This window comes from Protopterus annectens, chromosome 10.part0 (genome assembly GCF_019279795.1).
Source record: "Protopterus annectens isolate FY-2018-M chromosome 10.part0, PAN1.0, whole genome shotgun sequence".
Taxonomy (NCBI): domain Eukaryota; kingdom Metazoa; phylum Chordata; order Ceratodontiformes; family Protopteridae; genus Protopterus; species Protopterus annectens.
Window position 1 is genome coordinate 1,335,281,969 of NC_056744.1, and position 22,541 is coordinate 1,335,304,509.

Consider the following 22,541-nt stretch of genomic DNA (forward strand, 5'->3'; position numbering starts at 1 on the left):
GTGCTTTAAACAACATTTAACATTTTACATCCATTTTAAAACAGCAGAGTAAGTACAGCATGACCATAGCCATCCAATCACATCATACTATTAATTAAAACAAACAATTACATTTATAAAATCATATAGAACCTCAAGAAACATGTTGTATTCTTATAAGAACTGGTTTAATGCTAATCTTATTATTTATACTTGGTTTACTGTCAGCATAAAGTCTAATTATCCAGTCATATTCCTTATTTTCAAGCCGATTATTTAAATCACCACCCCTTACATCTTTAAACACACAATGTATTACTCTAAAGGTAAAAGTATGATCAGCACCATTATCCAGAATATGCTTACTCAGTGCATTTTATAATTTTTCCTTCGGATCTCGGATTTATGTTCTATAATTCGATTCTTCAATTTTCTTGTTGTTTTCCCTACATAAAATGATTTACATTTTCTACATGTAGCCAAATAAATCACATTTTCACTATTAGAGGTTGCTACACAAGAAAATTTATATAAATGACCAGATATTGGATGGATAAAAATTTCACTATCTACTTTTTCTATATTGGTACAGCAACTACAGGTCCCATATTTCTGACCTATTTTACTAGATGTCAAACTCTTGAAATCTTTGTAGCATAATTTTTTTTAAGATTTTTTTAAATTCCTGTATGAAAAATGTGGTTTATCTTCTATTATATTATGTAGTTCAGGTAGGGCTAGAAGAATCATCCAATTCCTTTCTATGATTTTTTGCACTTCATTTGTTCTCATATTATAAGTAGTTAGATATCTAATGTTTTTCCTCACTATTTTTGTTGTTATTTCACTTCCCTGACCAAAAATTGGTATTATTTCTTTACCTCTAGCTAAATTAATTTTCTCTACCATTTCTAATAGTTCTTTATGATTATATCCACTACTAACAAATTCTTCTATCGTATTATTAATTTGATATTGAAACATTATTTCATCAGTATTCATTCTACTAACTCTACATAACTGTGCTTTTATAATTCCTTTAAAAACATGGGGTGGGTGCATACTTTGACGATGAATATATCTGTTAACTTGTACGTCTTTTTTATGTATACTTGTCCGAATTGTGTCCCCCTTTTTTTCTAATTGTACATCCAAAAATACTATATTATCCAATGAATAATTCATTTTAAACTACAAACCTTACATAAAATTCTACCTTCTCATTTAAAACATTCTCATTACCATTTATATACTTCCTCTCCCATAGATGTAACACCAAACTGGCATAGGTGTTAGCCACGGGCGTAACCATGGTTACACCTGTCAGCTGTAAAAACAGATCTTCATCAAAGAAAAAAACATTTTTTCGTTAATATAGTTTTCAACATAGAACACATTTTCTCAACATCTATTGCTTCTACCTTTGCCTCATGAATCAAAAATTCACGTATTGCTGTGATACCATATTTATTTTATTTTATTTTACATTTGTTGACCGGGCTAGTCTAGCTGGATATATGTCCATTTTCAGTAGAGGCCCGGGAAGATAAGCTCCAAACAGTTTAAAATAATTTCTCATCAAAAGTAGTACATGTTTATAATGCAAATATATTCACAGTACAGGAGATAAACAAACTTTAACTGGTCACATATTAATAATGCTTAAAAATGTAGAGTATTAGACTTAACTTAGTAGAAATACAGTTACAAATAAGTATTCAGAAAGAAAAATAGCATAATGTACAGTAAGTATTGATAAAAAGAAAGTTAAGAGACATAGTAGTTACGTAATACGTCTAGTAGTAAAACATATCAATATTTATTTTTTTTTGATACAGTAGTAAGTAATACTATGATGAAGAAGTGGATCATTAGGTGTTAAGATGAAGTAAAAGCAGGGTTGAGTCAAGTAGCAAAAAATAGTTGGTCAGTCAGGGTTTGTACATGGGCACATCCAATGTGTTTTGAGGAAGAGCATTAGGTTCTTTTTAAAAAGAGTTATAGAGGGGAGTGTAGAAAGTTTGGAGGGAAGCAGGTTCCAGGTTTTTCCGACAGTATTAGAGAAGAGAGAGCCACTGGCCTTATTGTTTGCTTTGTTGATATTTACAAGAAGATTTTGTGAGGATCTAAGAAATTTCAGGTTATGGTAGGGGTGAATAAGAGTAGATAGTATGGGTGTTTTGGCAGGTTGATAAAGTATCTTATGGACGATGGCTAGTTGATTAAATTTCAGCTGCTGTTGTAATTCAAGCCACCCTAGTTGCTTTAGATTAATACAGTGGTGGGTTCTGAAGGGGTTACCTGTGGCAAACCTGGCTATATTGTTGTAGGAGAGTTCTATTTTCTTAAGGTTATTTTTTGAGAGATTGGTGAATATGGGTGAGACATAGAGAAGGGTAGAGATTATGTGGGAGTGGGCAATACTTATTCTAGTTGCAAGAGTGAGGAAGGGGTTGATTCTGTAAAGAGAGACTATTTTTTTATTAATAGTTTTCAAAGTGTTGCTGATATGGGTGTTGAAGTTAAGGTTGTTGTCTATGGTGATACCTAGCAGTTTGGTAGTAAGATCTTGGGATATAGGTGTACCATTTGTAGATGATATAGTGAAGTCTATTTGGGGGGATTTGCTAGTAGGTGTGAAAAGGAGGAGTTTAGTTTTTTTGGGGGTTAAGTAAGAGACAGCGTTGCATAAACCATTGTTCTACAGAGTTAAATGTGTGTTGTGTCAGGGAGTGAAGTTCAGACACAGATGTGGCTGAGCAAATAAGTGTGGAATCATCTGCGTATTGTATGCATGTAGCTTGGGGAACTACTTGGTGAAGGTCATTGATGACTAAAGTAAACAGGAGGGGGCCCAGTATGGACCCTTGAGGGACACCAATGTTAACAGGTATATGGATAGAGAGAGTGGAGTTCCAGAGTACAGCTTGATGTCTGTTATTTAAGTAGGACTGGAACCATTTTACAGCTAGTGTGTCAAGTGACAGAGATTTAAGAATATGTATGAGTATTTGGTGATTCACCATGTCAAAAGCCTTGGACAGGTCTAAGAAAAGTGCAGAGGAAAGCATGTTAAGGTTACGGTTTTTGTTGATGGTGTCTGTAAAGGAAAGGAGGGCAGTGGTAGTGCTATGGAAAGGTCTGAAACCATGTTGGGTATTGGTAAGCAAGTTATTATGGAGAAGGTGGTCAAGCAGTTGCTTGTGGATACACCTTTCCATAATCTTAGATAAGGGAGAGAGTAGGGCTATGGGATGATAGTTGGAGAGTTCAGTGGAATTTCCACCCTTATGAAGGGGAATAATATGGGAAACTTTCCAGAGTTTAGGGACATATCCCTCAGTGATGGTTCTATTGATTAGTATGGAGATAGGGTAAACTATGGATTTGGCTGCTAACTGTAAGTATTCTGCAGGTGGTAAGTCAGCAGAGGGAGTGCATGGTTTGAGTTTTTGGATAAGGGAGAGAATATATGCTGTTGGGACAGGTTGGAAGAAGAATGGATGTGGTGGGTTTGAGTTAGAATTGGATATAGTTGTGTTATGACTAGAGAGCTGACTGGCAAGAGTTTGAATTGCTTCGGTGAAAAAGGTATTAAAGGCATTAGCTGTTTGCTTGGGATTCTCCTTGTCAGTGCCTTCTGGGTTGGGTGTGATAGATTGACTGGGCTGTAGTAATTGCTTAATACTTGCCCAGAACTTTTGTGGATTATTATGTTGGGTTTGTTGAGACTGTAGTTAATAGTTTTGTTTATCGGACAATATTGCTTTTTTAGTCACATTTCTCATTTGCTTGTAGTGTTGGTGATCAATAGGGTTTTTAGTTAAGCGTGATTTATTCCAGATTTTGTTTCTGAGGTGGATTTTTTGCTTAGTTTCTTTAGAGAGCCAAGGACCAGATTTAGTTCTTATTCTAATAGAGCGGGTAGGAGCATGGTGGTTTATAATGGCTAGAAATTTAGCATTAAAGTAATCAACAGCTTCATTGAGAGAAAAGTGTTTTAAGGGGAACCAATTACATGCTTTAAGTTCATTCTGGAATAGAACCAAATTGAAATTTTTCTTGGTTCTAATAGTTCTAGTAATGGGTTAAAAGGGTGGATTGATTTTGAGCCTGATAATGTAGGTTAGTGAGTGGTCACTTACATCGTCAGGGAGGGTACCGGCTTCATATGTGTGGGGTCGGTAATTAATGAGTATCCAGTCTAAGGTGCTTTCTTTTTTATTTGTCTTGTTTATTCTAGTAGGGGAGGTAATAGTTTGAGTAAACCCATAGAGATTAATATGCCTAGTAGGGTGTTTGCTGCTGCAAGACTTCCAATCTATGTTAAAATCACCTAGGATTATGGTTTCTTGGGGTAGGTTTTGAGATAACCAACACAGGATGTTTTTGATGGTAGAAATGTTATTTCCTGGAGGAATGTGGATGCAGATAATGTAGATAGATTTGACTGAGTTTAACTGAAGTTTGGTAATAAGAATCTCAGCATTAGAGTCCTGAGGTGGTTTCTGGTTGAAGGTGGTTATTTACAAGACAGATTTGAATAAGACAGCTACTCCACCACCTTTCTTGGCTACTCGGTCAAGACGTAAGATATTGTAACCAGGTGGGATAACTTTGTTGTCTTTAGTTGAAGGTTTTAGCCAAGTCTCTGTTAGACAAATAATATCAAATGAGTAGAGTTCCAAGAGAGCATGGAGTTGTGTTATTTTGTTATTAATGCTACGTGTGTTTAGGTGAGCTATTAAGAGTGAATTGGTTGTTTTTTTAAGTAGGGGGATGGCAGAGGGGTTTGGGTTGAAGAGTTGAGTGATAGTGGAGGTGTTTGGGCCTGGGTTTGGGTGAATATCTCCATCTTTTAGGGAGAGGAGTAGTATTAGATATCTAGTGTTAGTAGATTTACTTAGAAGAAATGGATGTCTTCTGGAATTGGGGAAGTCATATCTAATGTGGGCTGTCCTATGGTATTTTGGTAGAAGATAGCTAGGTGAGGATGTAATGTTGAAATGGTAAGAGGCTAGAATAGAAGAGTTAGATTGTTTAGTAGGGTAGGGATGGTTTGGATAAACTGGGTGTTCATAGGAGGTTAGCAGGTATGCTAGTATTAAAGGAGGAAGAAGTGAGAGCATGAGAAAGGTATGTAGGAGGACTAGATTGGGTAGTTTGTTAATTGCACTGGTGGATATTAAGGTCTTGTTTTAGGCACAGAGGTAAAGGAGATGTGGAGATATAAGGGAAAAGGGTCTGGTGGGAGAGATAGGGAGTGGTAGAAAAATGGAGGGAAAATAGGTAAGATTGGTTAATGAATATGTGGTTGTGATAGGTGGAATGGAGAAGGGGTGTGGTTTGGTAGGTTTAAGTGTAGGACCTCTGGGAGTGGGTGCGAATTAGGGGTAGGGTAGGAGAGTGGAGTGAGCCCACAGGTATCACGGTAAATAGCGAGGTTATGTCGAATGTTACAAAAATATATTCTTTTTCAACCACCCTACCATATTATTAATTTTTCAAGAAAGTCAGTAGTATCCCTTATCACTTCATTACATAATTTTAAATATTGTGAAAGATACTTTTGAAGGTATACTGACATAGGTTCTGTGATCCAGCCCTCTCCTGAGACAATAGGTCTCATTGGGGGCCTATCAACTGACTTATGTACCTTCGGTATCCCATATATATTTGTGGTATACGTGGGCTTGGTACAGATAGGAAAGTAAATAATTCTAAATCAATTTCAGCATTTAACTGCATATCATAAATTATCATGTTCATATCAGCAGTAATTCTTTTAACATCAGTCATTGTCACTTTTTTAAAAACATTAACTTCAGTTAAAAGAGCATACATTGATTCCATATAGTCTTCATAGGTTCATAGATTTATAGGTTGTTACTAGGCTATCAGCCCTAGGGCCTATACAAGCCTAGCCCTAACAATTCCCTGGCTATTTCTTCCCACACTATTTAATTCCCTGGACCCCTGTCTAGCAGTGTGACTGACGTGATCCCCGGAGTGAATTTCCTTTCTCCCATCCAATTGTCAAGGTTCCTTTTGAAGAGGGCCAAAGAGGCACTCTGCTTCACATGTATGGACAGTCTATTCCAGAGTCTGGAGAGTCTCTGGGTCAGGAACCTATCCCTCCAGCATGTTTTGTTTATTGTCATGACAAGGTTTAGATCCCTGGAGTGTGTGGCTCTGAGGGATTGGGATTTCTTTAAGTGTAGCATGTCCAACAACTCTGGGTTTGACATGGCCTTGCATGTTAAGCAGAGATTGCCTCTGAGTAGACGATATGTGACAGAGTTTCATCAAAACTATCGCTCCCCCCTTGGCAGCCTGCTTTATTATTATATCCATATAATTTTCAAGATCTTTCATAGCTTGATATTCATTATATGTTAAATTATATTTGTTGTGCTTTACTTTTGTATCATACAAACATCTAATTTCCTTTTCACAAACATCATGGAAAACAGAGACAACGGGGTTAGTAATAGGTACAAATACACTCCGTTTTCTACATTCTATATTACCAGCCTCATTATTACTTTTAAATACTTATTTTCAAGTTCAGATTTTATAAATGTAATTGTTTGTTTTAATTAATAGTATGATGTGATTGGATGGCTGTGGTCATGTTATACTTACTCTGCTCTTTTAAAATGGATGTAAAATGTTAAATGTTGTTTAAAACATTGAAGAAGGTTGGTAAACTGAAAGCTTTGCTGTTGCTGTATTAAAGAGTATTGTGGTCCTCTGACGGTGGATTGTTGTGTCATATGTCTGACGTTCTTCCATTTTATCACTGTATCAGCATTTTCATTGAATTTCACAGACAGAACCCACAGTGTGAAAGTAACTGATTCCAAGTCAGACTGCTGACCAGTCACAAGTGGAGTCCCACAGGGTTCGGTCCTGAGTCCTCTCCTGTTTGGTATCTACTTCACTGAAGTCCAGGCCAACATGAAGGGACTCTGGCTGACAAAATTCACAGACAATTGCAAGTTGGAAGCTATTATTAACTCCCCAAATGATGCTAACATCCTACAGAAAGGTCTCACCGAGACCAATGACTGGTGTCAGAACCATGGCCTTAAGCTCATTGCCAAAAAAATGTGTCGTCATACCCCTTGGGAAAAACCCAGTTCCCCCTGAATTACCACATCGATGGTAGTCCATTAAAGACAGAACGCACTATTACTAAGGGTTTTGCATCCATACAGAAAGAAGTCATTGTCTCCCTGTACTCTTCCCTAATTAGGCCAATCATCGAGTACAATGCCCCATTTGGCATGTACCTCACTAGACACCTGCAACAACTGGAGAGGCCACAAAAGTACCTCACAAAGAGGATCCTAGGCCTTACAAATTTGTCCTCTATGGGACAGACCCAAAAAACTCCAACTATTCTCTGTCGCACATTGCCTATTTAGAGGCAATCTCTACTTGACTTACAAAGCCATGTCTGACCCAGCTATGTTAGAAATGCTACATCTAAAGAAATCCCAATCCCTCTGTACCACACTCTCCAGAGACCTCAACCTCATTACCACAAACAACAGAACATGCTGGGGGGACAGGTTCATAACCCAGAGACTGCCCATGCTATGGAATAGACTTTCCATACATGTCAAGCAGAGCACCTCACTGGCCCTCTTCAAGAGAAATCTTGATGAGTTGATGAGAAATAGAAAATTCACCTCAGGGATCACTCCAGTGGCTCTACTCGACAGAGGCACTGGGAACTAAGGTCAGGTGGCACAATGCCAGGGTAATCCTATGGGCTAGGCTTGTAAAGACTCCAGGGCCATTAGCCTATTGCACACCTATGTACCCATGAACACTGATTTTATTTGCATATTACTAATTTGAATACCAATAATCTGCATTATGTAACTTTATGGCTTTGCCATTTTGCAGTTTATTCCAGAATTGCTAAAGGAAGTCACACACTTTCATTTCAGTTACCTTCTCTTTAAGTTTTGCTCTCACTAAAGCTTCTGCCAGCTATCAGAAGTCAAGTTTTTTTTGTTTTTGAGTCAATGCTTCCCTCACATTTTCTTCATCCGTATGTTTGTTTATCTTCAGTTGTGTTTTTTTTTCTTTGCTTTGTACTAATATTTTAAAATATACATACACAAACCTTATGAATATGAACATAGCTGTGATGATAACTTCAGAGCAAGTGCTCTGCTTATAGGAGAACCTTTCTGGCTCTGACCTAGAATAGAACCTTTCTGTTGTATAAAGTGCAATGGAATATATAATGATTGTTATGCATTGATACAGAGTTTACTGTACAAGTGTTTCTCTTCAGGATTATTAATTGTTGCTCAGAAGCTCGGTAAGATAAATATCTACAACTTAGTAGCATTATTTTGTATATAAAGGTGCTGAAGGACTATATTCAAATGTCATGTTTTTCTTTTGGTTGTCTTTGTTTTGGTTGTCATATTGTTCTTTTGGTTTATCTGCTATTAACCTGCACTGTTTTAAAGAACGTTACGGCAGTGCTACTGAAATGGATGTTTTATAGATTATTCTACTTAACCAGTCAACACATAGTAAATAAATAAAATAATTAATATGTGTAAACAATTAAATACATTTCAGTCTGTTCAGCTAGGTTTTACTAATGCAACAGTGTAGCTACAATACTACTAATAATAGCACTAACTTATCTATCTTATCTTTGAAACCATTTACATTACTTTAATATGTTGTTTGAGTGTCACAACAATCTTTCAAAATCCTGGTAAGCAAAAAAAAAAAAAAAGCACGTCTCTTGCCGTCAAGGTTCAGGTAATCAGGGCAAATTATACTATTCCAAGAAGATTTCATGTGATCCCTTTTTCTTTAATTTCAGCTTGTTTTGTGTCTCAAATTATATAATGTGTAGGTATATTTTTAATATTTAACTTCTCAGCAAATATAATGCACTTACTCTGAAACTGATCCTTGCCAAATAAGAAGCTTTAGTAAACATATTTCAGTTTGCAATTAAAGCTGGAAATCTGAAAAAAAAATCAGTATTTACTAATCTGTTTAGGATGGGCAGGAGAGAGAATCAGTTACATAATGGTATTTTCAAATATGTAATCCATCTTAATAATTCTCTAGCATTTATGAAAGCAATCTGTCTTTTGGTAACAGATCCTGAAGCTTTCTGGGTATCAGAATACTAAGTAGTTTAATTATGCGTTTTTCCTTCGAGAATTACATTTAGATGGAATATAAAAAAAGCTTCTTCTGATATCATATATTTCTGCAGTCATGCTTACTATGGCACAATTATTTAAGCACATCCGAGACCTCCATGAGAGAGAGCTATAGACCTTGTTGCTTTCCCCTCTGTAAATTTTGACCAGTTTTTGCACAGAATCTTTTTTTCCTCCCCAAGGAATGTTCTTCACTGAGCTTATGCAGATTTCAGCTTGCTTAAGCAATGAGAATGAATGAAGAAAACTGTAAAGGTTAATTTGTACATGAGGACATACGTAGTCAGATAAAACACTTTAAGAAGATTCAGGAGGAAATGCAGTTAAGTAATGTTTATGTTTATAAAAAAATCAAGTTTTCTTGATTTATAAAAGTGTAAACAGTATTAATAAATTAACATATGTCAGAAGGTTTTTTGAACCATAATACTGAAAAGCAGATACTTTTGATTAACTCAGAAACATCACTTAAGCTATACAGTTTAAACTAAAAGTCACCTTTTCCTCTTCTGTGAGCCCCCGAACTCTTATACAAATTACAACATATGCAGTAATAAAAGTTCCAGTGTTTTCTAAGCCACAAAAAGACCACATGAGAAACTGCTGTATTCATTATATGAATATTATACTTATTAATATCTAGTACAATATGAACACATTAATTTAAAGTAAACACCTGCCACTGAGCAGAGTTGTATAAACTTATTATCTTACTACACACCTGTAACATTGGAACTCTGCTGTAGATTAATTAGCTGAAAATCAGCTTTATATTAATGCAGTTTAATTTTTATTTCGCATGTAGTTTACAAAAATAATGAAGTATTCAAGCCATTGTGATACTGTGAAGTGACACTGGTGATGCAAACCTTGCTCATTTTAACCAACCACAGCCATATGTTAGATACTATAGAGAGACTGCTCAGGAAACAGGGTCATGAGATAGTGAAGTTCTATGAAGTTTGCAAGTCTTTCTTCTTGCAACAGTAATTGATAAAACAAATGTAAATATTCCATGTGGATGGCAGGGGCTGTTCTCTTGCTGCGGCCCCATTACCATAATGTCAGACAAAAAAAAAATAGATCATGGTGCAGCTCTGCTGATTTGGGGATAATGTTGTGACAGAGTCATAGCAAAATGTTTGTCATAGCCCTGCGCTGTACTGTAATGTATATTAAGAAAAGGTACAAATCCTTTGCACTTTGCTGAGTGATAGTACAGGGATGGAGCTGAAATTTCTATGACTCATAAAGCCACTGTTCCATCTATAGCGTGATGCAGTAAGTTACATTCATTAGCACTTTATTTCATTATTACAAAATGTTTTATGAATCCTGGCCATGAAGAGGGATTTCATTGCATTTTCCTCACTGATAACTGTATCCTGAGTTTTAAGAGATTGACATCTATCTTTACATTTTCAGTCCACACTTGTAAAGGAAGACCAGTCACCTGAGTTTTGACCTTTTTATGGGTGATGCGTTGCCATTCAAGATTCGGAATGTTTGATGTTATGCATACATTCCATTTTAAAAAGTAAAACTCTGTAACTTTTTCTATGTATGATATTGTATCAGAACTAATTATAAATCCAAAAAAGTAGCAGCATGGGTAAATCTAGCCACAGGTCAAATTTAATAAGCATGAAGAACAAACTCTGGACTAGGAACCATGAAAAAGAGAAGACCTTACTCCATAAAAAAAAAAACACTTTTATTGCAATCCAAATGCTTTTTGAAGTTCTCTAGGAGTTTTAGCAATTTTTGTTTTTGAACTTATATGTATAATATGTATATGGATATGTATATAGAATTATTATTATACTGACAGTGAATAGTATATGTGGAAGGTTAAAGCAGCTGACATGCAAGTCTTTGTCCAAAAACCTTTACAGAACATAAAATGGAAAAATGATTTTGCCCAAAGCAATATCTGTGAGCTAAACAAAACACAATGTATAGTGCACTGAAACAGCTAAGGTGCTGAATGCAAATGAAGAAAATATAGTGTGTGTCTGGATCCGGTCTACTTCTGGGCAAAAGGTACCTAGTCTTTCCTTCAATAAACAATATTTGGTAGAAACACTTCTTTTCCAGACTTAAAGACTCAGCCTTTTTGACATAATAATTTTCACAGATGGTTGTGTTATTTTATGTAGATGAGTGATTCTTTGAATGACATAAATGGATGGCTGCAGGCATGGTCGATGCTAGCATTTTGGGGACCCCCAGCATGTTTCTTGTTGGGGGCCCTACCTAGGGGCATGTAAGGTATAGCCATACACCCTTCCCTTTACTTCAGTCCTCAAAGTTTTCTAGAAAAATCAAATTGCTTTGAGGGACAGATTAAAATATCAAGCACAGTCTGAAACAGTCTCAAAGCTCATACATGCAACCACCAACCTCTCAGCAGATAAGACATAAGATTAGGTTTTAAAACACTGGGGCTTCTGAGCTAATAAAGATGTTATAATAGATATTAAATACCAGGTAAACATCTCAACATTGGACATCATTCTCATAGCCCCTACTCCTGCCTAATGTTTCAGTACAATTCTAGACAAAGCCAAAAACAATCACAGAATAAAGGCATAACATAAGAGATAGCTTTAAACATTGTTATTATAAACTTACAAAGGTATTAGAATAACAGGGTACGCACTAGTATGAATTAAAACATTAGTACATTCTGCAGAATTCTCACAGCCCTTATCTCCCAATGTTTTAGCATGATAATTCCAGATAAAGCCAAAATTAATTACAGAGCAGAGATATACTCCAGAAATCAGTAAACTTCTATGCAGGAATAGCTTATTCCTGCATGGCATGGACTGTTCCTGTGCAGCATGGCAGCACGCCATGCATCTTCATGAAGGCGTGCTGCTATGCTGCAAAATGTACATGGTTCTGTGTATGAGTGCAGGGGGTGTGTCTGAGAGCAGTGCTCTCACAATACACCCCCCCCCCTGCACATCAGCATTGCCGTTCGGCAATTTAAACCAAGCGAGAACGTTCGTAACATCCCCAACCCATCAGGGTAAGAAATCTGGTCAAAGCCATAATTGACAATCGTCCCTACTAAGGCAAAAGTTGATAGAATAACAGATGTAGCATAAGCACATAGCGCACACCTCCAAACACAATCATCCCACAAAGCAGAAAGTTGATAGAATAACAGGTTCAGCATTAGCATGGATATTCTGAAGGGTACAAATAAATAATTTTATTTATTTTACATTTGTTGACTGGGCTAGTCTAGCTGGATACATGTCCATTTTCAGTAGAGGCCCAGGGAGATAAGCTCCAAACATAATAAAATTACAAAATAGAAATTACAAAATAAAATTACAAAAATAGAAATTACAAAATAAAAATGCACTACTTACACTAATACCTTTCATGTGTAGATAAACTCCAAACATAGCAAAATTACTATATATAATACGTAAATGTTACTAAAGTTCTACTACATAAGAGAATTTAATAGTGTATGGGTTAAAATTAAATAAAAAGTTTGTCTAAGAAGAGGAAAAGTAGTTTAGAGTCTTTGCATGGGTTTTTAGATTTAAGGAGGTACAGCTACTCTTGAGGTTCTCATGTTGCCATTTGTTAGTCAAAGTAGGGGAACACGAGATGAAGGTAGAGAACAAATGATACAAGTGAGGGCTGGAATAAAGTTAGCTTCTAGGATTGAAGGAAGAGTGGGGACAAAACCCATAAGGAGGGCATAAGGCAAGAAGAGATAGTAATAGGAAAAGTGAGGTTCAGTCAGGTTTAGAGCAGGAACAGAGACAATAATTTTTCAAAGGTTCTTTGAGGTATTTTTTGTAGAGAGATGTAGATGAGAGAGATGTGAGTGACATCGGAAGCTTGTTTCATATTTTTCCCACAATGTTGGTAAAAAAGGAGTCTCCAGCTTTGTTATTAGATTTGATATTGGTGATTAGTAACTTGTTAGCTGAACGAAGTGTCACAAGATTTTTATATGGGAAGATTAGGTTAGAGAGGATTGGAGTATTATTTGGGTGATGAAGGAATTTTTGTGTGATCACTAGTTGATTATATACCAGCTGGTTTTGTAGTTCAAACCACCCGAGTTGTTTAAGGTTGTGACAGTGGTGGGTTCTAAAAGGGGTGCCAGTGGCAAATCTTGCTATATTATTATAGCTAGTTTCGAACTTACTTAGATTAGATTTTGATAGATTGGTATATATAGCAGAAGCATAGAAAAGGGTAAAAGTGAGGTGGGTCTGGGCAATGGTGGTTGTAGCTAGAGGTGTGAGGTAAGGTTTAATTCTATACAAGGAGCCAAGTTTTCTATTGACCATCAGTATAGTATTGTTGATATGATTGTCATAGCTGAGGTTATTATCTATGGTAATGCCCAGGAGACGTGTAGTAGTATCAGGGGAAATAATGGTACCGTTGTTAGAGGTAATTGTGAAGTGGATAGATGGAGCTTTTTGGGTGGGAGCAAAAAGTAACAATTTAGTTTTTTTGGGGTTAAGGAGGAGGCAATGGTCAGTAAACCAATTTTCAACAGTGTTAAATACTGTTTGGGTAAGAGTTTGAAGAGAGATAGATGAATTAGAAGAACATATTAAAGTAGAGTCATCTGCATATTGAATACAGGTGGCATGAGGAAAAACAGTATTGAGGTCATTAATAAAAATGGAAAATAAAAGAGGGCCTAATATAGAGCCTTGTGGGACTCCAATGTTTATGGGGAGGGGTGTTGATAGATTATTATCCCAAAGCACTGCTTGCTGTCTGTTTTTCAGATAGGATATAAACCAAAGTATTGCTTGAGGGTCAAAAGATTGTGATTTTAGCACACTGATTAGTAAGTCGTGGTTAACCATATCAAAGGCTTTTGATAGGTCAATAAATAATGCGGAAGACAGAGAATTATTATTTCAAATTCTGTTTATACAGTCAGCAAAAGTTAGCAGGGCAGTGGATATACTATGAAAGGGCCTAAAGCCGTGCTGGCAGTTAGCAAGTAAATTATTGTCGAGCAGGTGATGAAGTAGTTGATGATGTATACATTTTTCCATTATTTTGGCAAGTGGGGAGAGTAATGCAATTGGACGGAAATTGGAGATATCAGTGGAGTTGCCTCCTTTATGTAAAGGGATAATGTGGGAGACTTTCCATATGGATGGGATGCTACCTTCTGTGAGGTATGGTTTATAAGGATGGATATGGGATAAGCTATGGCTTTGGAAGCTATTTGAAGATATTCAGCTGGCAGGCGGGTCAGCAGAAGGGGTACAAGGCTTGAGTTTTTGAAGGAATTTGCAGATAAAGGATGTTGATACAGGTTGTATGTGGAAGGAGGGCACTGGACTGTTTATGTTTTGTAAAGGGTTGGGAGGACTGGGAGGGAGTGTCTTTGCAAGATTTTGAATAATTTCAGTGAAGTAATTATTGAAGGCATCAGCTATTTGCAAAGGATTATCATGAGGAATTGAAGTTGGGGCTGGAGTTTTAGAATGTCCTGGTTGGAGAAGTTTATTGATGCCTGACCAGAACTTTTGTGGATTTTTTGTATGAGATTGTTGAAGGTGGAGATAATAATTTTTTTGTCTAAGATAATGTCCTTTTTGGTTGTATTTCTTAGCTGTTTAAAGAGTAGATGGTCTGCAGAGCTCTTAGTGGCTCTCCATTTGGCCCATATTTTGTTTCGTAGGAACATTTTTTCCTTGGTTTGTTGTGTGAGCCATGGAGCTGCTTTGGTCCTGACTCTGGAGGATTGAAGGGGGGCATGGAGATCCAGGATTTGTAGGAATTTAGTATTAAAGTAAGAAACAGCTTCATCTAGTTTGAGGTGCTTCAGGGGTGGCCAGTTACAGGCTTTTAGTTCATTTTGAAAGCTATCTGCTTGGAAGTATTTTTTTTTTGTGTGAAAGGTTATAAAGGTGTTATTGGTAGGATAATGAGCCTTTTGCCTTATTATATAGGTTAAAGCATGGTCGCTAATGTCATCAGGTAGTGTTCCTGGTATATAGGTTTCAGGATGACTATTTACAAAGATCCAGTCAAGAGTGGTTTCTTTATTATTAGGTTTGTGAATTCTTGTGGGGGTGTTTATTAGTTGGGTGAAACCATAAAGATTAATGTGGGTGCTTGGATCAGGAGAGCTACAGGTAGTCCAGTCAATATTAAAGTCACCTAGTATGATTGTTTCTTGAGGAAGTAGGGTGGAAAGGCTACTAAGAATGTTTTCAAGAGTATTAGTGTTATGTTATTTCCAGGTGGGATATAGGTACAGATTATAAAAATAGATTTAGATTTATTAAGTTGTAGTTTAATAGTGAGGGTTTTGGCATTGGTATTAGGAGGTAGAGGTGCATTATAGGATGAAACTAGAAGTTCTGATTTATACAAGATAGCTACACCACCACCCTTTTTGGAAGTGTGGTCACATCTGAGGATGTTGTATCCAGGTGGGGTTATTTCTAGGTCTTGAGTAGAGGGTTTTAACCAAGTTTCTGTAAGACAAAGGATATCAAATGCCTGAACTTGTAGAAGAGCATGTAATTGACTGAGTATGTTGTTAATTATACAGATGTTAAGTTGAGCTATTTTGAGAGAGTTACCTAATTGTGTTGAGGTAGAAATTCCATTAGATGCTTGTGTTTGTGGATTATTGATGTTTTGTTGGTTATTATAAATTTGTTGATTAGGGCCAGGATTAGGATGAATATCTCCATCTAATAAAAGATGAATAGGATGTTTTAGTATAGTTGTTATGTTTTTAAAGTACTTGGGTGAGTTTAACTTGCTGGGGGAGTAGGTAATATGAGAAGATCTATGAAACTTTCCGAGTAAGTAAACTGATGTGGAGGTTATATTGCTATGGGAGAGGGAGCTGAGATGTGAGTTTGGTATAGTTTGTTGGTGGGGATGTTTATTATTTAGTAGAGAGAAGTGCTCATAGAAGGTTAGGGTGTAGGGTAAAGTTAGGAATAGTAATGAAGATGTTATAAAAAGATAATTTTTAAGGTTAGAGTTATGTAAGAAGGTCATTATAGAAAGTAAGGTTTTGTGAGGTAATGCAAAAAGTAAGATAAAGTAATTAAATAAGGTGTGGTCTGGTAGTATAGAGGGATAATTTTACCTTAGTAATAAAGGGTGTGTTTGATTTGGAGATAGTTAGTTAAGGGAGGAGTTCTCAATTAGAAGTCTAAGGTGATAGGAAGATTAATTAAGTGGGTGTGGCTTGTTATGTTTAAGTTTAACAGCACTGGGGGTGGGTGGGAATTGGGGGTAGGGTAGGGGAGTGGAGTGAGCCCACAGGGCAAACGGAGCGGGTTACAGCAGGTAGAGTATTAGGTAGCAGAGACAATCAGAGATGTAGCAGGTTCTAGGTGCAGTGAAGATGGGCAGGGGCAAGTAGAGTTTGGAAGAGCAGGTTGGAGGCAGAGATGGATAGAAGAGAGTGGGAAGATAGAAAAGAAATTATGGAGCTATAGGGTGTAGAAGGAAAGGAATAAGAGCAGCAACACAAAGCAGGAGGTAGAGCAGCTAGTCTGGGGAGCAGTCTGGGACAAGATCCATGGAAGAGGCTAGGAATAAGTGGGGTGAAGAGGTAGCGGCCTGAGGCTACCTAGGAGTACCACCTAGTGGGCAAATGACAGAATGGGACAAGGTAACAGAAATATAGATAGCAGTGAAGGGGAGCGACAGGTAATGCGTACAGGGGGTAAGGGAAAAGGCCAGTAGGAAACACAGACAGAGAGGGGTATGGCTGCTGGCACTCTGAACTCAGTGGCTTAAGTACTATGTCTGCGAGATACAGGATAGAAATGCACAGAAACAGTCTACCACCTATGCACTGTAAAAGTAGGCATATACACGTAGAGATACATGATTAGGATGTGACATACTTTCTAGTCCGATAGGAACAGATCTTAAATAACAGATCACAGGGCAGGAGAACCTTTAGCCAGGCTTTGGAATGGCTGTAAAGGATGGAAGGGGTCCTTAAAGACAAGTCAGGTCCTTTAGTTCAGAATAGGGGGTAGAACGTTTCTAGTCAGATAGGAACAGATCTTAAATAACAGATCACAGGGCAGGAGAACCTTTAGCCAGGCTTTGGAATGGCTGTAAAGGATGGAAGAGGTCCTTAAAGACCAGTCAGGTCCTTTACTTCGGAATAGGAGGTAGAGTGATTCTAGTCCGATAGGAACAGATCTTAAATAACAGATCACAGGGTAGGAGATCCTTTAGCCAGGCTTTGGAATGGCTGTAAAGGATGGAAGGGGTCTTTAAAGACCAGTCAGGTCCTTTAGTTCAGAATAGGAGGTAGAGTGATGACAAACATTCCTCTGGGATCAGGGATCCCAGAGGAATCAGGGATAAACACAACAAATACATTTTTTTATACATGCAATAAAGTTTAAGCGTAGCTGCACAGGTGTGCCCATTGCTTAGCTATGCTTAGTCCAGTTTAAACAGCACAAGAAGTTAAATAGCAAGAGACATCCAACATAAGCAGTACTGCAATAGTGTAGTAGTTAGAGCATACACTTTGCAAGCAGCCATTGTTGGTTCAATCTCCACTGTAACCAATTTGCATTTTACATGTGAAAGCAGTACATAAACATTTTTTTATAATTAGCTACTAAATAACATATATTTGTTAACCAGAGTATTGTAGTAGGTCCAGATGTGAGGTGTCAGTTTAATAAAGTTGTGAAACCCCCATATAAATACAAGTGCCCCATAAAGTATAGTCACACATGAATAAATGTAATGAAAGTTCACTGGGGATGTCAGGAGCAGTAAACAAATTTCTAATATGTAATGAATGATGAATCAATCCCACACAGCAGATAGTCCATAAAATAAAAAATAAGCAATGCTAAGCCTTACACAGCTCTGCTTACCAGGTGTAAGCATTGTGTAAATATGACTGCTAGGCAATGAGTAGCCCAGTTAAGTGGATTTGCCCATTGGTAAGCAGTGTTGAACCTGTCCCTTTAAGCACTGCGAACCTTAGCTAAGCAGGTTTGCCCATAGCTTAGCTTAGCTCAGCATATTCAAAACCATCCAATCACGGCAAAGGGTGGGAAATCGGCTGCATTTAAACAGTGCATGAATACAGCTCATAACTGGTTGCAGCATCCCACTGTAGGCAGTATGGCAGGTGTTGGTGAGGGCATGCGCTTCTGGGCACAGCACTGGGGCATACAGGAATCCTAGGTCATGGTAGGATTCCTGGTAAATAACCATAACCAGTACCAGGGCTCCCAATATAAAGCAGAAGCCTGGGACCGTCTCGCCTGTGATCTCACCAATGCCACTGGTATCCCTTGGACTGGTGAGCAGGTCCAGCACCACTATGCCAACTTGAAGCAGAGGAAGAGGAAGCTCTTGCACAAGTGGGTCCAAGAAGCAAGGTAGAGGAGTGATGTCCCAGCAGTGTGTAAGTATTCATATCAATAACTGTTTACCAAAGTCCATCCTGTGTATGTGATGGATAGGTATGCCTAAATATTTCTCTATTCCCTTTACAGCTGCAGCTGAGCGGGCTGTGAATCAGGACACCCATGCCACTAGATTGCAAAGGCTGTGAAGCAAGGCAGGTGAGTAACAATCCTGCTTGTAATAGTCATACCAAATTAATATAAAGTAGTAGAAAGGCACCTGGCAGTATAAAATCTGTGTATGGGTTGTACTGAATAAACCAGACAATATGACAGTAATAGTCCCATATAGGTGATATTTCAATAAAACTGCAACTGCCTGGCAATAAAGTTCTAAATCCTGGAGTGGTTGTGTTTACTCTGGTATTGTATAGCATTTAGTGTTGCACTCTCTGAATAGTAATGTTGTGTTAACCACTGTTACCCACACGGTGCTACATATAAAATATGTCTAGGAATGTCTGTATAAGACTGTTGTAAGTACAAGGTCTGATTGTACAACCAAGAGAGACTTAGACAGAAAACACTAAAAGAATAAATAGTAGCTCCCAAATAGCTCACTCTGATGCAACACAAACTGTTGTATTGTTAACACACACCTCCATGGTTTGAATCTGGGGAGTGGTAATAAACTGTATGCATAATCGTACCTCTCAACTGTACAGAATGTACAGATACTTGGCTCATATTTTTGGCCTGTTCCTCTTTCTCCCAGGCAAATTACTGGGATAATCTCAGAATTGTAGTCACTAAATAATGACATACATTTGAGTTTGACTTCTAATCCTTCAGAAAATGTATATTAAAACAAATCTTGTTACTCTAGCAACTCTCTAAGTTTATAAGAGGAATATTCAAAATATGACCCTATTTGTACCCCCATGTTGTCAAGCTTTGTCCAGAGTTTGTGCATTAAGATATTGAGAGGTATGTGCATAATTTTAACTAGGAATCTGGGAATATGTGTAGCAACAGTCAAGTAGTGTTAAACATTCTCCCCACAGGTCTTTCAGATAAGAAAACTGTAGCTGCCTGGCAATAAAGTTTTAAATCCTGGACTGCTTGTGTTTACTCTGGTATGGTATGGCCTGACATGTAGCATTCACCAAAAAAATGATATCAGAATAATACTGTTGTGTCAACCACTGTTTCTCACACTGTGCTATATAAAAATATGTCTAGGAATGTCTGTATAAGACTGTTGTAATTACATGGTCAGACTGTACAACCGAGAGAGATTTAGACAGAAAACATGGAAGTAACAGACAGTGGTTTTCAAATAGTTCACTCTGATGAAACAGAAATTGTTGTATTTTTAGCATACACAGCCATGGTTCGAATCCTGGGAGTGGTAGTAAGCTGTATGCATAATCATACCTCTCAACTGTACAGATTTTCCCAGAATGTCCTGATATTTGGCTTGTGTTTTTGGCCTGTCCCTCTTTTTTCCTGGCAAATCAATGGGATGATCTTAGGATTGTAGTCACCAAATAATGACATACATTTGAGTGTCAGACTTCAAACCCTTCAGAAAATGTATATTGAAACAAATCCTTTAACTCTAGCAACTGTCTAAAAGTTTATAAGAACAATATTCAAACTATGTCCCTATTTGTACCCCCATGTTGTCACGCTTTGGCCAGATGTTGTGCATGAAGAGATTGAGAGGTATGTGCATAATTTTAACTAGGAATCTAGGAATATGTGTAAAAACAGTCAGGTAGTGTTAGCAAACATTCCCTCCACAGTTCTACCAGGTAAGAGAAGTAAAATTTAGCTATAAGACAGTTGAAGTATACATTGTGTACAAACATACCACTCCCCAAACCAAGGCCATAGGCTGTTGTAATAATACTTGCAGAGTAATGATTAGAGCAATGATCATTAAAGTTGTGAGTACTGCAAGGATATACAAGTTGTTAATTGACATCTCTCTCTCCCCACACCATGTCTGCAACAATAATCTAAACATACAAATCAATGGGTATGTTTACACCAAACCTACTGTTGGGACATATGTCCTATTGTTCAACAAATATTGAAATGTGTTTCTATTTATGTTCCATGTTGAAATACTATCATTGGTGGCCTGTTGCTATCAATGTAACCTGCATGCCATTATAATGTAACCTGCATGCCGTTATAATGGCTACTTTGGTTCCATATATGCATGTGTTCTGTTTGCTATACAACTGTTTAAAATCTGCTGTTTTGGGTTAATAGGAATATCTACGCATGCTGTTATAACTAATCCTGGATTGTGTTGACTATAACTAACCCACATATGTTCTAAAACTGTAACACCATAGCACATTTGGGAAGGCTGGTCCCACCGGAGCAAACTCTCCCACCTCATCTGGCCATGGCACCAGGCCTCAGTATGTCTTGGACCCACCCCGGGACAGCCTCGTCTGCTGGTCCTGCACCACCTTCAGGTGGAACCGCCTTAAGGGAAGGTGCTCATCCCCCTCCCCGGGAGTGAGCTCTTACAGGATCTTGTCACCTGAAGCCAGGCCCGAGGTTTGTGCGTAGCGAGTCTGGAGATCTGCTATGCCAGCTTGAGGGCTGCATAGTGCAATTAGAGGGTTAGCCTGCACCTCCTGCTCAGCCCCCAGCACAGCCACCTTCGGGGCCATGAAGGTGCAGTGGTGACTGCCCATGGGTGGGGACCTCAGTCCCACTGTTTACGTTTGGGGGCTCATGGGCTTCTGCTTTCCAAACACCCCTCCCCGTCCAAGGTGTTTACCCCCACATGTGTCATATTATATGTACTGGTGTCTTGTCTGTCTTGCCTGTCTTCCTACCCAACCTACGTCCCCAAATATACATACTAACCTTCCCCAACATCCCACTCTCACCTTAAAAAAAGGGCAATCTGTTCCCAAAAATAATTTCACCCCATATATAGCTGTCCATTTCGCACGTGTCCACTGGACATATGTAATCTGGTCTAACTGGCTTCACAACACATTATTGTTGTCCTCAACCCTCCTTCAGGGCTTTGAGTGTCCAAATCTACCTCCATATTCAATATATATGCACAGGTGTTGCGGTAGAAGAAATGGACAGATATAGACCATCCCTACACCTGTGCTGCTCATCCCTAGCTACATTTCTATTGTCTTTCCCTCTGTGTGCCCCCTTTTTCACCACTGTCCTATCACCCCTTTTTTCTTTTCTTTTAAAGAAATTAGCAAGGGGCAAGCGGGAGTAAGCACTTTTAAGCAGTAGTAAGCAGAATTAAACCTGTTTGTGCAGTGCTAAGCAATGCCTACACAGATTAAGCACTTTGAAGGCTGTCTGTAAGCATATGTAAAAGGAAGTTAGCATTGCTTACCACCATGCAAACCCGCTCAAACCCACTTACAACTGCTTAAATGTTCTGTAATCACTCTGTATCCAACAGCCCTTGTTCTGCCCAGCAACAAAATAATCAACCCTTGCAAGTCTTGCACCCAGGAACCTGCACCCCATAGCCACAGTAATTTATCGATATATATATATATATATATATATATATATATATATATATATATATATATATATATACATATATATATATATCTGGGTCTAGGACACATGCTCAAATAGTATATGTTCGAATCACAAAACATTGAACACACATACACAAAAGCGCTTAACATCAAAAAGTGATTCCGTGTATGTGTAGTTCAAAAAAAACTTTATTGTATTCATTGATAAAGGCTGAATAGCCGAAACCAGTCTGGATTTGAAGGAATTATAAATAAATAATCATTATTTCTTCATTACTGCATGTTCGCTATTGTTTTTTGCTGGTCGTTGGTAGTTCAAAAAAAATCTACGTTTCTGCAGGGCGGCTTTGCACCCCTGCCCGCTCCATGTGGAATTTTCCCTTACCCACACTGTAGTCAGATCTACGAAACAAGCACTC